General features: G+C 45.4%; 1 long non-coding RNA gene across 7 annotated transcripts in view; it reads right to left on the bottom strand.

Annotated features, from left to right (window-relative positions):
- The window catches only part of LOC137638193 (uncharacterized), a 101,075-nt gene that overhangs the window by 16,344 nt on the left and 72,705 nt on the right, over positions 1–12,026 (bottom strand). For all 7 annotated transcript variants that reach the window (XR_011043867.1, XR_011043866.1, XR_011043864.1 and 4 more), the window contains one exon: positions 1,434–1,524. This is a non-coding gene — a long non-coding RNA (uncharacterized lncRNA). The remainder of the gene's footprint in view (positions 1–1,433; positions 1,525–12,026) is intronic.

Below are 12,026 nucleotides of genomic sequence, written 5' to 3'. Positions count from 1 at the left end.
TAATAGAGGAATGAAGAAAAGTCCAGCGATGACGATTCCCCACGGCGGCCGAGTTAACGGAAAAGCCGAAGGAAAAACCAATGGACCAAGAGGGAGAGGCCGTACCCCACAACGTGGAACCGAGGTGGCCTAGCACTAAGCCGGTGATGTTGTCGTACACTACACACACAGCACAAACACAAACGAAAACTTACTACATTTCTATACACAAATATATACATAAACAAAGAATGTTTATACATTTATCACAAGTATAAGAAAAAGTAAGTAAAAAGACAAAAAGCATTAATGGCTGTCAAAGAGGCGAGGGTGAAAGCGGACACGTCCGATCACCACCCGAGCCAAAGTAAAAGTGAGCTTACCACACAGGTGTGTGAGGGGGGAGGGTAGCTAACTACCCTCCCTACCCACCGCTAACTAGCAGTGGGGTAGTAGACCCTTGTTAAAATTTTAATGGCTCGTCCTTTCAGCTACGCCGAAAGTAATACCCACTTTAAATAGCGTGGTTTGTATTCCAGTTACGGAACAAATACCAGGAAGGTCGTTCTGGTTGACTAAATGACACATTCATATCGAACGACAGCGTCCATGACGCCTCCGGTTAGGCAACAGCCCTTGTTACGTTAATTAAACCTTGAATCTAGGAAAACACTGGCAAGAGCTTACATTTATACAAATTAAAGATAATACTCAACTTTCCAGAGGCAGATGAAGCTGGAGAAAGCATCATAGCAGATAAAGCAATCCAAAATAGCGAGAAAGCACAGGGAAAACACTGAGTTAGTATCACTACGAGAGAAAGAATGACAAGATGGCGCCGGGACGTGACTTCATACTGGTGCTCAACAGTAGTAGGAGTAGAAGCGATGCCTTAATAGGCTTCTACAATTCTTGCTACTTTCCCCTCTCGAAGCAGAAACGCTATTAGGGGGGTAGATAGCCATGTGGTGTGTCAAGAATACGTCCTCTGATATTATGCGTTATCCCTAAAGGCAAAAGCCAGGGATATTAGCGCCAGGAGTTAGAATTCTGGATAACCTAAGTCAAATTCTCTGGGATATATCACTGTAGTTAAATATAACCTAGGAAGCTACTTTGAAGGAACTTCCATCAGGACGACATGGCCCGAGCCCAAAAAGAGACTTGTGTCAGCCTGTTCAATATAAAAACATTTGTTGCGAGTTTGAGCTTTTACCAATTCAACTACTTCATTAGGAAGAATATTCCCCATTACTTTAATAAAAAGCAAACTCTTCTGAAAGACCAATGACACCTGTACAATTGTTTGTCCCCTATTGCCCCTCATCAAACCACAATAAAATAAGAACTCATCCCATTCTCAACAATACAGTCATTCAAAGAATATTAGATTGAAGGGATTTCCCTCCTGTAAATATAGATATGTTATAACATGAATGATTGAGGAAACTCACCAAGGAGAAAGGGTCAGTGAGAGAAATGACAATCAGATTTCTTGAGGTCCATCCTTCTCTCTAGTCCTCATTTTAGGTGGATGGCTAACTCCTGTCAAAGATTTATGACAACTGTACTTACTTTAATCACAAAAAAAGGAAGAACTAAACCTAATCAAAATACTATATACAGAAAGAGCCTTAGAATGTTCAGAAACTTTCAAGGGAACAAAATGATTGAAAACCAGTTTATCATGCAAATACCAAATTTGGAGTTAAAAGAAAACTATTCTATTGTATATAATTTTGATGTCATCAAAATGGCCATTTATAAAATGGCCACTTACTATAAATATTTCAATTAAAATTTCTTATTTTTGGTCAAATTTCAATTATCCAAACCTTTGAAAACGGAATTTCATATACATAGAAAATAGTCTAAACTTTTTTTTTTTGTACATGAAGTGTTTTTGAAATTAAAACCTTTAAAACTACTTTTACATGATTTTTCAAGTGTAAACAATATACTGTACATAATGATATCACTTAAATAACAAAATAATTATTCCTCTTATAATAAAGCTTTTTTTTTTTTGTGCCAGAATTGAATTGTGAATGAAAGAAATTCTGATAGAAGGAAAATGGAACATTAGGATGATGCGTGTACCCTTGTAAGGACATCGCTCCCTCCGTCGTCCAGCATTCTCATCAAATTCTCCATTTCATTTAAATTCTCTTTTCGCCACACTGTCATCATCGATGTCGAACAGCCGTGGCCCTCTGCACAAAACTTCTCCATTCATTCGGTCTTGAGCCTTCCTTTCCAACTCCACCATCGTTAGCCCGCATCTCCTTGATATTGTCACTCAATCTAGTTTTAGGCCTTCCTCTTGGTCTTGTACCATAGACTGATCCAATTAGTAGCGTTCTTTCCAGAGTATTGTGTTTCCGAACCTGGTGTCCAATAAAAGTTATTTTCTTTCATCCAAAATGTCAAGTAATCTTTTTTCGATATTGGTCTTTTGTAGAACTTCCACATTAGTCTTTTTCTCAATCCAGCTTATCCTAAGGACTCTTCTGTAACACCATAGTTCAAAACTTTCTAATCTTTTCCGATCTGTAGCTTTTAAAATCCAACATTCTGAGCCGTATGATGCGATGGGGAAAACAAGTGATTTGAGAAGCCGCTTCTTTGTGTTTAGAGTGATATGTCTGTCTTTCCACACATTGCTTAGTGCGATGGTTGCATTCTTTGCAATACCAATTCTTTTGATCTCTTGGGAGTCGTCTTCATTATTGGTGAAAGTTGCTCCAAGGTAAATAAATTCAGTGACATTATCTAGGGCAACTCCGTCTAGTAGGATTTCTTGATCAGACGGGGCTTTTTGACACTTCACGACCTTTGTTTTCTTAGCATTTAGGTACAGTCCCACTTTTTCACTCTCAGCTTTCACTTTTGATACTAATGTTTGGAGGTCCTCCATACTTCCAGCGATTAAAACCACATCGTCAGCATATCTGAGATTAGTGATCTTTTGCCCTCCAACAGTTATGCCTCCTTCGTAGTCTTCAAGTGCATTTCTCATTATGGTTTCCGAGTAGATGTTAAAGAGGTGGGGAGAAACAATGCATCCTTGTCTGACACCTTGTCCGATGTTAAACCAATCCATTAGGCCATAAGATGTTCGCACTGCTGCTTTCTGTTGATTGTACAGTGCTTTCAGAAGTGAGATGACATGAGGTGGAAAACCCATAAGAGTACATGTTCCATAAGATGTCATGTGCAACTGTATCAAAGGCTTTAGTGTAGTCAATAAAACAAAGTAATACGTCGATTCCTCGTTCTCTGTTTTTTTTCAAGGATCATCTTGAGATTCATGATTTGGTCTCTGGTGCCTTTCCCAGGACGGAATCCTGCTTGTTCGTCAGCGATTTCTTCGTTCAGTTTGTTTGCCATTCTCTTAGCCATGATTTTCAAAAGAATTTTGCTACTGTGACTAATGAGGGAGATTGTCCACACTGTGGCTCACTGTATATATTTATTCCGCTCCCTCAGAGCTACAATTTTATGTATTTATCATTTCGCTACCTATTTCTATTGACTTGTATTTCAAGCATTTGTACGTGTGAAAAAACACACATTGTGGCGGTTAGTTCAAGCCAGATTGGCGCCTGCGCGCATGCTACTTTTCCATCCGCACCTTGTATTATATTCTCGCTCTTGTTTGAATAAACAGTCAGTTGTTGTTGGTGATAGTTTGTCTCACTGTCCTTACAACTGGTGACCCAGGTGTTGAAGTAGCATCAGCGGTTTTGGGTTTGCCATTAACGGACTTATTACGGCCGTGCTACCTTCTTTTACTCCGTTACCTTAGGCGTGAGCCTCGGCCTTTGGTGCTCCCACACCTCGGTGCATTTGTAAGGCAGTAGGATGAGCTTAACCGACATATCAACTTCCCACCTCTTCACCGACTCGTCGACTGACCACAACGGCGGATTCAACCTGCCTATCAAGCCCAACGGCCTCGCCTCCACGCCCAAAGTCAAACTGCCGCCGTTTTCTCAACACAACACCGCTTCCTGGTTCCTGAGAGCAGAAGTACTCTTCCGAGTCGCTAGGCTCAGCCACTCCTGCACCAAGGCCGACGTCATTCTCACCTCCATCCCAGAGGAGGTATTCGACAAGATTTCCCCATGGCTCGACGCCCGGGCTGGCCAAGTTTCCTACGACGACCTGAGAACAAAACTCATCGGTATCTACTCACTCTCCGTTTCAGCAAGGGCACAAAGTCCTGGACCTCGCCGGCAAACCCATGGGCGACACCTCTCCTGACGAGGCGTGGGAAGAGTTGACCGGCCTGCTAATGCTTCCCGAGACCAACAGCAACGGCCGACGGTGCGAGATTAGCCTATCTCGCGAGATTTTCCTTCGACGCCTGCCGCAGGTCGTAAGGGCCCAATTGACGGACGCCGACACACTTCCGATGAATGAACTCCTGTCGAAGGCTCAGAAGCTCCACGAGGTCTCCAAAGCATCTCGCCTCGGGGCATCATCAGTATAGTCCTCGTTCTCCTCCTTCAGCTGCTCTTCCATAGACTCTTCAGCAACGCTTCCTGACGACGATGACGAGATCAACGCTCTGGCAAGGAGGAAACCACCACAACAGACACGTCCGAACCCTAAGCCTAATCCAGCATGTTGCATCTACCACCAGCAGTTCGGCAGCGATGCCAAGAAATGTTGGGCACCATGCAATTTCCCTAGAATATGACGCCAGAAGAAACCACCTACTACCATCGCAGCTGCAGGAAACCAAAGCAAGAATGGTTTCTATATCCTCGACACTGTCTCCAACCACAGACTCATTGTCGACCCCGGCTCTATGCAGTCAACATTCCCGCCGTCACAAGCCGACCTGGACCGTGGTCCCAGCAAAGACACCCCCCCGCTCGTCGCCGCCAACGGGTCTCCCATACGGTGTTATGGGACTAGGATCCTCAGGTTATCTATCCTGGGCCGTTCGTATTCCTGGCCCTTCCCCATCGCTGACATTAGTTGCCCCCTCCTCGGTGCAGTTTTCCTCACTCACCACGGACTACTTGTCGATGTTGCCGGGAAACACCTCATCGACACAGGAACCTACCGGTCCCGTGCCCTGAGAGCCGGCCCTGCCACAATGTCCGTATCCGCTGTAATGACGCAGCCCTACGCCGACCTTCTGCAAGAATTTCTCGACGTTTTCAAACCCGAGCTCCGACAATCGCTAGGATCCCCCTCCAAGCACGGGATCTACCACCACATCACGACGACGGGACCTCCTACACACGCCAAATTCCGACGCCTCCCCCCCCCAGAAGCTGAGGGACGCCAAACGCGCCTTTAAGGACACGGAACGCATGGGTATCGTTAAGAAAGTATCAAACCCCTGGGCGTCTAACCTACGGATGGTAAAGAAGCCTGACGGGATCTGGAGACCTTGCGGCGACTACAAGCGCCTCAACCTCATCACCACGCCCGACCTCTACCCTCTGCCCAACATGCAAGACCTGACTAATGCGTTGCATGGCGCGAAATACTTAAAGATGGACCTTCTCAAGTCTAACTTCCAGGTCCCCGTATTTCCAGAGGACATTCCGAAAACTGCCATTGTGACACCGTTCGGATCCTACACCTTCGCATACTCAACCTTCGGTCTACGCAATGCGAAGGCAACCTCCCAAGGCCTAATGGATAGCATCCTGGGTGCCCCAACCAACGACTTCTTCAGCCACTTACTACCTCACATCCGCCACAGTTTTGCTACTACCACTTCAGATTCGGGGCAACTGCGAAGAAATGTGCCAAGGATTGTCAGTGTCCAAAAAACGTGTAAGTAGGCCATCGCTCGTGGCGGTGGCCTCCCGTGTTTCTAATCTTTTCTTTTTAGATGCAGAAACGGGCGTGCGATTTTTGGTAGACACGGGTACTTGTCGTTCTCTTTTGCCAATGGAACTCTTCAAGACCAACATAATCTGTCTACGTCTGACGACGTCCGCTTGGTAGCTGCCAACGGATCTGCGATACTAACCTACGTTTAAGAGAAACGCATTATCGTTCCGAAACTGTAAATTCAATTGGAAGTTTCTCGTTGATGACGTCACATTGCCAATCCTCGGTGCGGATTTCCTCTCTCATTTCCACCTTCTGGTCGATGTCGCCCACTGACGATTGGTCAACAGAGACTCATACTTGTCGACACCTCTTCAACCCACCCCTTCCAACCTCGCTCTCCACATCAGTGCACCCACGGATGCCTACACCCACCTCCTCACGTCGTACCCAGAAGTTTTCCGTCCAGAACTTCGCCAAACGCCCACGGCTCCTGCCGAGCACGGTATTTATCACCGTATCAAGACGACGGGACGCCCAGTCTTCGCAAAACTCAAGATGTCTGGCACTGGAACAATTGGCAGCCGCCAAACAGACGTTCACCGAGATGGAGGAAATGGGCCTTAGCCAAAAGGCCTCCAGCCCGTGGTAGTCACCCTTAAACATCGTTCTGAAGAAAGACTGCTCCATCCATACGTGCAGGGATTACAGGCGCCTGAATATGCAAACAGAACCAGATCACTACCCCCTCCCAAACATCGCCGACATGACCTCCTACCTGCACAAAGCAAAGGTTTTCTCTACGCTCGACCTCCTGAAGGGGTATTATCAGGTGCCTATGAACCCAGAAGACATCCCTAAGACTGCCATCACCACTCCGTTTGGTACACACCTTCAATTACTCCTATTTTGGCCTTCGTAATGCAGAGGCCACGTTTCAACGTCTCATGGATGGCATCTTAGGGGACCTCCCCTTCTGTGTATGTTATGTGGATGACATACTTGTGTTCTCCTCCTCAAAAGAAGAACACCTCCGCCACCTGTGCATCGTGCTCGACCACCTGCAACAAAACTGCCTTGTAGTCAGGTACGACAAGTGCACCTTTGGTGCCAACAAAGTGTCGTTCTTAGGGCACCGCATAACTCCTGAAGGAGTCCCTCCCCTCCCTGAGAAGGTAGCAGCCGTTCAGGACTTCCCCGCGCCCTTGACCATCAAAGCTCTGCAGGAATTCTTGGGCACGATCAACTATTACCACCGTTTTCTGCCAGCCATTGCCGCCACTCTTGCTCCCCTCTACGCCTCCCTCAAGGGCAAGCCAAAGGACCTGAAGTGGGGTCCCCTTCAAGAAGCGGCCTTCTGCAATGCAAGGAAGGCCCTATCAACTGAGGCTCTCACTTTTCCTATCCCACATGCCCCTCTCCTCCTTTCCACCGATGCCAGCGACGTCACTATTGGTGTAGTACTCGAGCAGGCGGTCAACGGCTCGCCCCGTCCATTGGCCTTCTTCAGCAGAAAACTGTCCAAGGCAGAATCGGGTTATTCTACCTTCGATCGCGAATTGCAGGCAGTGCACTTGACTGTCCATCACTTTCGCCATTTCTTAGAAGGTACGCCCTTCGTCATTCGCACAGACCACATGCCTCTGGTGCACGCCTTCAGTCGACAGTGACGCCTGGTCCGCCCGTCAACACCGACATCTCTCTGCCGTGGCTGAATACAATTGCACCCTTCAATACGTCCCTGGAAAAATGAATCCCGTTGACCGATGCCCTGTCAAGAAACACGTTGGCTGTCGTTCAATTGGGATTGGATTACAACGCCCTGGCTGAAGCCCAACGACAGGATCCAGAGTATCAAGCATGCAAGACATCCTGCACCTCCCTCTGTTGGGAAGACTTGCCCCTTGAAGACTCAAACCACCATCCTATGTGATGTCAGTACTGGTAGACCATGACCTTGGATTACTGCTCCTATGCGCCGGAAAGTGTTTTATTTCATTCATGGCCTTAAACATCCCTCGTCCCGTTCTACCAAACAGCTGCTGAAGACAAAGTTCACTTGGCACGGCATTTCAAAAGGATGCCAAGGATTGGGTACGCTCATGTACTTCTTGCCAAACTTCCAAAGTACATCGACACACTGATTCAGGAGTGGGCACCTTTCCTCAACCTCAGCGTCGTTTCGCACACATTCACGTCAACATTGTAGGCCCCCTACTCACATCACAAGGACATCGTTACCTTTTTAACGTCCGCCTCACATACATCTGCCTTACTCTCAGGATGGATTGCAAGATTTGGTATCCCTGAGCATATTACTTCTGACATTAGCAAATTTCCTGGGCATCACCCTACATCAGACAACAACCTACAACCCCGCTGCCAATGGTATGGTTGAACGTTTTCATTGCACCCTCAAAGCAGCTTTTGTCCAACTGCAAGGATTCCAACTGGTTTTCTCAGCTTCCCTGGGTCGTCCTGGGACTAAGGACCACTCCTAAAGACCCCCTCGACGTCTCAGCAGCTGAAATGGGGTATGGCGACAAGTTGGTCGTCCCCGCCGAATTATTTCCTCCTCCGACGATCTCCAGCGCATACAGTACGTCACGTCGTGGGAAAATTTACTCCATGCCGCAAGACTTGCAAGACCCCAGCAAAGCATCACAGACAGATTTGCACTCGGCAACACACGTCTTACTGCGCAACGACACCAGCAAGCCACCGATAACGTCCCCTTACACGGGCCCTTTCCTTGTGATCCGACGCAGTCCGAAAGCATTACTACTAAACATTCGTGGCAAAGATGACTGGGTCTCCGCTGATCGTCTAAAACCTGCTTATCTCTTGCCAGATGACCCGCCTACAGTTCGCCTCTCTTGATCAGGGCGCCCTATTTAACATGTACAGTATGTCATTTTTAGGGGGGGAGCCATGTACCAACCGTGTGTCACACTATCGTACATAGTTCATTTTGTGTATAAATTATGCTTGTATCTTCGCTCTTCTCTCGCACTAAAGAGCGCCTGAATAAACATGTCTTTCTCACCGGTAACGGCGTCGAATTTTAACATTAAATTTCTTGTTGCCTTAAGCTTTTGTATATAAAGGAGTGTGTTCTATAACAAAGTCACTCGGTTGCTTTCATCCTGTCTGAGTCGCAACCTTCTCTCGGCTCGTCACAACATTGAAAGTATCTACATTACCTACAATTCACGGTAATTCAAGCTGTGACAACTGTTGCCTTGGTCGGCAAGGCCAAACTTTTACTGGAAGGCATTTAATTTATGGAAACTAAGGAAGCCTTGGAAGCATAGGCGACACTTGGAACACGAAGAAATCTCTGGAGTTTAAGAGGAACTTGAAATTTTTTGTCAAATCTACAAAAAAGTGATCAAGTATAGATAAACTATCAAGAACTTCAATGATATACGTTTTCAAAGAAACAAATACCATGGGAAAGGCTATCGCACACAAAGGGCTGTTGTACCTGTACTTATGAAAATAAATTATCAGGTCATGATGTGGACTAAGGTCAGAGGCAAAACAAACACTCCCATCGCCCCTTGGTCATGGATGGGACATAATTAATGGACACACTGCCAAGTTGTCTGTGATTTGCTTCGTTCTCCTAATAATATCCTTAGTCTGTAATCCCCCCATGCAAATGCTTAGCAAATGATTTACCACATGCAGAAATTTGTGTATGGGAAGGGAATGAGGAGCTTTGTAACTATCATCAAATTTACCCCAGAAATGATAGTGAAGATGATCTTATAAATACTGCATAGGAAATATTTTTACCTCTTTTCATTTTTTACTTTATTGCTTAGCAACAGATAGGTGAATCTCTTTTTAATATTTCAATTTGTATAAAACTAATTTCCCACTGATATTCTAGCTATACAGAGACTTAATTTTTCAATATTTATTAGGCAATTAGTTACAAAGAGTCATAAGAATTAACATTAATACATTATACAGTGATTTTGAAAGAAATGTCTTATGTTCAACATTTATCACTTTCTTAATCATGGAAATCTTAATAGCATATGCCACAGAGCTCAGTGCTTATGCTCCGACTCTTGATGATGAAGACATTAAGTCTTTCTATGCTGACCTCAATAGAATACCTACATTAGTCCCTAGCCATGACAAAGTGTTCCTGCTTAGTGACTTTAACACCAGAGTTAGCAGACTCATTTATGGCAAAATACAATTGGTAGACATGGAGTGGATAAGATCAATACAAATGGAACCCTTCTCCTATCCAAGTGTTCAGAATTTAACCTATGCATCACATCTTCATGCAAAGGAACTAATAGAAGGCTACTTGTAACCATCCAAGGTCCAAACACTGGCACTAAGTTATATCATTGTAAAAACTCGTGACTTAAGATGTAATGATCACAAGAGCTACCCCTTTCACAGACTGCTGGTGCTGGACTGACCATCGTCTTGTCAACTCAGTGATACAAATAAGACTTGAAAAGACCATCAGGAATGGACGAATGCTGAAGACCAGATTTAAGACTGTATGTCTATATGATTCCTCTGCAAAGCAATTATATCAACATGACCTAAGCAATAATCAACCAGATGAATATCCCCAGATATTAGATGACACGGGAAAACTCTAAACAAAAATGGGGTACAGCTGTTCAGAAACAATTGTCATGAAAGATCACAAACACGAGGACTGGTTTGATGAAAGTGACGAGTAAAACACAAAGCTAACAGATGTAAAAAGAAAGAGACTGATTGATCACCTGAACAATCCCACCTCAGAAACTAAAAGACAAAAGCATAGACAACTGAAAGATGATGATCAAAGATCCACAAGAAGAATTGAAAAGGAGTGGTAGATAGGCAAGTCTGAAGGAATGCAAAAAAAAAATTGCTTTCTTTTTCAGCACTGCAAGAGCACTGTATGGTTCCATCTCACAAGGACTAGATCCATTATATAATCACAAATTTTAAGTAATTTGTATTTTTCCTAACACTTCTTACCTCGAACTACTTTCTTAGGAGGATCTGGGATCTCCTCAATCACCGACCAAGAATTTTGCATAGTTCCCCCTCTCTCCGTTACCTTGTCAGGGCGTTCCGGGGCGGAAGGATACTCACCCTGGCGACCCTGGGTCAGCGCGTGAGGCCGCGCTTGTTAGCTCGTCAGTAAGCGTATGTTTAAGTCTTCCTCGAACTCCTGTAAGATACTCGGGGTAGGATGGGAGGGCCATAACCAGAAAGTAGTTCGAGGTAAGTACTGTTAGGAAAAATACAAATTACTTAAAATTTGTGATTTGTTCCTACACAGAGTACTTACCTCGAACTACTTTCTTAGGAGACATACTTCAGGAGGAGGGAGTGGCTTACAGTTCGGAATATTAGAGACTTCCTGGGGCACACGACCTAGATAGGAGGCTAGGTCTGGATTGCCCAGGGAGAGGTAGCAGAGTAAGGGGAAAGCACGCAAAAGTCTACCTTATGTACAACTCGCCTTTAATTATAATCCAGACATGATGTGCCACAGCGTCCCACTCACATGGAAGGAGGATGGGGAATAAAGGATGGGATATAGGGAAAAAGGGGTAGCAAGGAAGGGGGATAATAAGGAGGAAGCTGTGTCGCTTATGATTACTTCCCATGGGCTACCCGGGGCCCAAACTACTAAACTTGTTGCATAGCTGAAATGACTGGTCCGATGGAGAAGGCATCCAGGGACTTTCTTGTACAGTCTTTGAGGTAATAGGCTGTAAAGGTGGACTGCCTAGCCCAAATGCCCGCCCATAAGATCTGACCTACTGCCATGTTAGTGTCAAAGGCCAAGGACCAGGAACCGTAGAGACCTCACTCTCATAAGACCTTTTTATAACCTGTCGCAGCCAGAAGAATATAGTGTTCTTGGAAACTGCCTTCTTGACTGGACCTGTGGAAACAAACAAACTCTTAACAGCTGGTCTGAGTTTGGACATCCTACTGAGGTATTTCCTGATAGTCCTTACGTGGCACAAGGGCAGGTCTTCCGGGTTGTCCTAACACGGAATTGCTGGAATGGAGAATTCCTCGAACCTAGGATCCGCAATTGCAGGGTTCTGGGTTTTCACCACGAACTCTGGCAAGAACTTAAACGTTATGTCCTTCCAACCTTTCGAGTGGGAGACCTCGAAGGACAGTCCGTGGAGCTCGCTCACTCGTTTTGCCAAGGCCAGAGCTAGCAAGACGGCGGCTTTGAGGGTGAGGTCCTT

This window comes from Palaemon carinicauda, chromosome 3 (genome assembly GCF_036898095.1).
Source record: "Palaemon carinicauda isolate YSFRI2023 chromosome 3, ASM3689809v2, whole genome shotgun sequence".
NCBI classification, from domain to species: domain Eukaryota; kingdom Metazoa; phylum Arthropoda; class Malacostraca; order Decapoda; family Palaemonidae; genus Palaemon; species Palaemon carinicauda.
The sequence above is the reverse complement of the archived record's forward strand: the minus strand, read 5'-3'. Positions and strand labels throughout refer to the sequence as shown.